Source organism: Macrotis lagotis, chromosome X (assembly GCF_037893015.1).
Source record: "Macrotis lagotis isolate mMagLag1 chromosome X, bilby.v1.9.chrom.fasta, whole genome shotgun sequence".
In the NCBI taxonomy this organism is placed as follows: domain Eukaryota; kingdom Metazoa; phylum Chordata; class Mammalia; order Peramelemorphia; family Peramelidae; genus Macrotis; species Macrotis lagotis.
In genome coordinates, this window is record NC_133666.1 from 282,170,552 (window position 1) to 282,176,675 (window position 6,124).

Consider the following 6,124-nt stretch of genomic DNA (forward strand, 5'->3'; position numbering starts at 1 on the left):
GCAATTCCTGAGTGGTGAGAAGTAGAATATAGACTATTCAGGAACTTTTTATTTCAGACTAGTTAGAAAACAGTTGAACTAATACCAAGATGGTCCTCTAAACTGGAATCTGGTTCAACTCCCACATAACAGCTTTAATAAATGCCTGAGTTCTCACCAGACTGAATAATAATCAAGAAAACCAATGAGAATATAAGAATAAGTAACTTGCTCTCCCTGGGTTTTGGACCTCAGGTGGTTCCAGAACTCTTTCCCTGTGTCTAAGCTGAAGGGTTGAGGTAATACTTGAAAGCAAATGGTTTCCCAGAGTATAGGAGGCTACATAATTACAAAGGTTCCTTTCAAAGAACTGGGTTTGCATATATAAAGAACATTTTCTCTGTTTTCTTTTCTAGTCCTTATTCTATTTCACCTTCTTTTCATGAACAAACCCCAAGGATCGTTTCAGGAGTATGAAATTCCTTGGAATCAATAAATCACTTTTAATGTAGTCTCATTGTACTATCTCATTGAAGTGACCTGGAAGGACAAAGCAAGAAATTCACACCTTACCAAGGAGCTAAGTTCAAGGTCTTTTCACATTTGTAATGCCAGGAAGAATTCTCATTAATGGAACAACATGAACTCAGGATGAGGAACAAATATATTGACTCCATAAATATTTTAGAATGCTTTCTTTTTTATGTTTTTTTTCCTTCTTCGGGTATTGGAAGTATTGTCCTGTGAAAGAGGGACTAGGGTTATGTTATATAGACTGTGGAAATATTAATGATGAAAAAAATGGGAGACATATATGGATCCTGTATAGGGAAAACCTTCTTACCAATTAGTGATTCAAAATTTAGCAGTCTAGCTTAGGAGATAATTAATTCCTTCATTAAAGATGTTGAAGAAAAAGTTTGTCATTTTGTGGGGCTATTATAGAAGGAGTTCATGTTTCAGGTATAAGTGGGGAGTAAAGGACCCCTCTGTTCCCTTTCAATTTAATTAGCAAAGTTTATAGAGTCAATGATAAGCATATATGCATATACATATACATATATATGTTTATAAACACTTAACATGTACGAATATATCTAAAACCACATGCATCCACACACATTTATGTTTGGTTTCATTTTGTTTGGGGGAAGAGTATATAGCCTCTAGAATTGTGTCCTTAGACAAAGTGTATGGTGGACTCTCAATTTGAATTGGTATTACTTTAACAAACATGGGAATGGGAGTTTTTTTAGTTACATGGAAGTTCTGAAATTGGTAGTCCTTATGCAGGCAATCCAAATTGAGTGTAAATTATACATGCATTAGATGTGGGGACTCCTTGATTTTTCCAGATCCTTTCAGCCCTTAGGTTTATGTGAATTAACAAGTTTGTAGAAAAGTCAATAAGTGATTTTAAAAAGAACTCTTTGAAAACATAGCATCAAGCAAAGTTCAGGAGCATCTAGAATTTATTTTAACAGTATAATAAACATCTTTATGTTGTATGCTTGCCATGGAGAGATGCATTATGCATACTAAAGAAACCAGCATTACTGATGAATTGGACTTGAACTCCAATTTTAATGTCAATCAGTCAACAAGTATTTATTAATTTAATAATTTACTAATTAATTTTAGGTCAGGTACTCTGCTAAGTGCTTGGGAAATACAGAGGAAAAAAGAGCCTAGTTCCTGCTCTCAAGGAGCTCACAGTCTAATGGGGGAGACCACATGGCAACAATTACATACAAATAAGCTATAAACAAGTTAAATTGAAAGTAATCAATAGAGGGAAGGCATTAAGTTTAAGGTGTCCTGGGAAAGATTTCTTTAGCTGCCACTTAAGAAACCCAGAGAAACTGGATAGCAGAGATGAAGGAGGAGAGAGAAAGTTTCTGTAGGAACCAATTCCATGTATGGGCTATTTTTTTTTTTGCATAAGACTTGAAAATAAAATACAGATTAAAAAATGAATTTTAGTTGCCATCCCACTCCTAGAATAGGTGTGTCTTAACTTTTACTCATAAATTTTGTTATTTTTTTCCAGGTTGAACATTTTTTTTTAGGTTTTTTTTTTGCAAGGCAAATGGGATTAAATGGCTTTCCCAAGGCCACACAGTTAGGTAATTATTATTAAGTGTATGAGACTGGATTTGAACCTAGGTACTCCTGACTCCAGGGCCAGTGCTTTATCCAATGTGCCACCTAGCCGCCCCAAGGTTGAACATTTCTAAAGATTTTAGGAATTCCAGATTTAAAAAAATTATTGATAACTTCTGTTTTTCTTTTCTGAATATATCCTTTCTCTAACCAAGTGCAACATTTTATGCAATAAACAAAAAATGAAGGGAAAAAAAAAGCAATTCAGTAAAGCTATCCAGGCTGACATTGTATGACATAGTGGGTCACACACAATGTTTTACACTAGAACTTTAATGCTGCACATTTGCAAAGGGAGAGAAAAGATGTATTTTTCCTCCATTTTTTCTTATCTGTACAAGTGGTTTATTTTAATTGCATTGCATTCTTTTTTTTTCTTTGTAGTGATGATCAACTATGCTCCTTTGCTCCTCTCAGGATTTCAATGATCAAAGACATCTAAAAGATTTGTGATGGAAAATGCCATCCATATTCAGAGAAAAAAATATGGACCAAATGATCTAAATGTAGACCAAAGTATTTTCACTTTTAAAATTTGTTTTATATATTTTTCTTTCTCATGGTTTTCCCCCCTTTTGTTCTGATTCTTCTTTCACAACATGACTAATATGGAAATATATTCAACATGATTGCACTTGTATAACCTATATCAAATTGCTCACTGCCATGGGGAGAGAGAAGGGAGAAAAAAGTGGAATTCAAAATCTTGCCAAAGGACAAAAGCCCTTGTGACTATGACTTGATTATGCATAGTCATGAAAAATAGATTCCCACATTGGCCATGTCCAAATATATATGTCTTCTGATGCATCCTTCCAGGGATATATAGTGTATCATCACAGATCATCTGAAATATTGGTTCTCTGTCTATGTTGAATTGTTTCAGTTGACCTTCTCCAGCTTTTTACCTCTTTCTTGAACAGTGGCAATATGAACTCTTTAGAACATACCTCAGCTTTGTACAAAGTTGGTATAATGATTTTGCTTTTATTGATTTACTTTACTTCCAGGACCATTTTGGATAACAACTAAAAAGTTTGTTGGTCTTCCTGCTTCCAACATAGTATTGAAACTATTACTTACTCCTTAGAGAGAAATAAAGTGAGAAAAAAAAGTGTACTTCAGTCCATATTTGGATACCATCAGTTCTGTCTCTGGGATGGATTGCATTATTTCTCATAAGTCCATCAGAGAAGTTGCTTCAATATTTTTTCCCCACAGTTTCTATGGCTAACTGTATTTTCCTCCATTCTAGTCCTTCCCACTACCATTTATTCTATTCTCTCCCTCCTTTCACCTTGTCACTCCTCAAAAGTGAATTGTATCTGACTACCCTCTCCTACAATCTTCCCTTTCTTCTATCACCTACATCCCTCTTCCCTTCTCCTCTCCCCTTTCTCCCATCCCTTTCTTCTCCTCTTCCTTCTGGGGTAAGATAGATTTCTATACACAACTGAATGAATATGCTATCTCCTCTCTGAGCCACTTCTGACGAGAGTGCAGGCTCATTCATTCCCCTTCATCTCCCCCACTTTCACTACATTGCAAAAGTTTTTTTTTCGTCTTTCTGCCCATTCCAACTCTTCTTTCCCTTTCTCCTAGTACATTTCTTTCTTGCCCATTAATTCCATCTTTATAATATATTATACCTTTAATTTCAGCTTTCTTCTATGCTTGTATACACACACACACACACACACACACACACACACACATGTTCCTTCTTCTAACTGCCCTAATAAATGAGAAGCCTCATAGGTGTTATTGATATCCTGTTCCCATGAAGGAATACAAGAAGTTCAGCATCATTAAATCCCTCATAATTTGCCCTTCTCGTCCACCCGCTCCATGTGTCATCTGAATCCTGTACCTGAATATCAAAGTTTCTGTTTAGTTCTGGTTATCTCAACAGGAGAGTTTGAAAGTCCCCTATTTCATTGAATATCCATCTTTTCCCTGAAAGAGATTGTTCAGTTTTGCTGGATAGCTGATTTTAGGTTGTAATCCAAACTTTTTTTGCCTTTTGAATATCATATTCTAAGCCCTATGAGCCCTTAATGTAGAAGCTGCTAAATCTTGTGTAATCCTGACTGTAGCTTCATGATATTTGACTTGCTTCTTTCTGGCTGCTTATAATATTTTCTCCTTGACTTGGGAGTTCTGGAATTTGGCTATAATATTCCTGGAAAGTTTTGGGGTCTTCTTCAGGAGGTATTCTATGGATCCTCTCAATTTCTATTTTACTCTCTACTTCTAGGATATCAGGATAATTTTCCTGGAGAATTTTTTGAAAAATGAAGTCTAGGCTCCTTTTCCTGATCATGACTTTCAGGTAGCCCAATAATTTTAAAATTATTTCTTCTGGATCTGTTTTCCACATTAGTTGTTTTTCCAATCTGATATTTTACATTTTCTTCTAGTTTTTCATTCTTTTGTTTTTTTTATTGTTTCTTGATATTTCTTCACAAAGTCATCAACTTCCCTTAGCTCCATTCTTCATTTAAAGGAGTTATTTTCTTCAGAAAGCTTTTTTCTCTCCTTTCCCACTGACCAGTTCTACTTTTTAAGGTATTCTTCTCCTCATTGACCCTTTGAACTGCTTTTTCTATTTGATCTAAACAGGTTTTTAACATGTTATTTTCTTCAGTATTTTTGGTTATCTCCTTAACCATGTTGTTGACTTGGTTTTCATGATTTTCTTGAATTGGTCTTTCTCTTCCCAATTTTTCCTCTACTAAACTTACTTGATTTTCAAAATCTTTTTTGAACTCTTCCATAGCCTGAGACCAATTCCTATTTTTATTGGAGGCTTTGGATTCAGAAACTTTGACTTTCTTATCTGTATATTTTGATACTCCATAGGGCCAAAGTAATTATCCATAGTCAAATTCTTTTTCTGTTTGCTCATTTCCCCAGTCTATGACCTGGTTTTTAACATACTTTCCCTAGTTTTTGAGGGGTTTTGGGACCCCCCCCCAGGGATGTAAATTCCAAGGTCTTTTGAATGACTCTGACTTCTTTCCTGACCTGTGCTCTGGTCTGTAGATGACCATAAGCACTCTCCTCTGCCCTGGAATTGTGAGGAGGGTCCCTGGTCCACTATGGCAGTATGGGACCCCAGACTATGACCTGGATCTGAATATGGGAAAAGAAACAGAGTCTTGTCCCAGGGATAGTGGAGAGACCTCTTCAGTCTTCCATGACCCCCTTACCATCTGTGGACTGAACTGTCTGGAAACAACTGCTAAGTGACCTCCACAGTTTTCTGGGGTGGAGTTGTGCTGAGGGCTGTACTGAGGCTGGGCTCTGTGTTCACTCTGGTTTGGTAGAGTTTTTCCACTGACATTCTAGGTTGTCTTTGGTGAGCCCTGGGCTGAGAGGTCTGGAAACTTCCCTCACAGCCATGGACTTCCAAGCACCCCCTGGGACACAGCCAATCCGGCTGTTCCTGGAAGGCTGGAGCTGTTTCACTCCAGTGCAACATGGTCTGGGCTGCATTTTAGCCCTTTCCAGTTCCAGTAGAAGAGATCCTCCCTGCAGATCTTGTTCAACCATTCCCCAATTTGGGGGCATTCCCTCAATTTCCAGTTCTTTGTCATTACGAGAACTGCTGGAAATATATTTTTGTATAAATAGGTCCTTTCTTTCCTTTTTTAAAAAAAATCTCTTTAGGATATAGACCTAATAGATGCATTGCTGGATTAAAAAGTATGTATAATCTTATAGCCTTTTGAGTAGAATTCCAAATTGTTCTCCAGAATGATTGGATCAATAAACAACTCCAACAGTGTATTAGAACACCAGTTTTCCCACATTCCTTTCAAAATTATTTTCCTTTTCTGTCATATTAGTCAATCTGAGGAAAGACCTCGGAGTTGTTTTAATTTGCATTTTAGAGTAAAGATTCTTAATCTTTTTGGTGTGATGGACCCCTTTGACACTCTAGTGAAGCCTAGCAGCTCATTTCCAGAATCATCTTTTT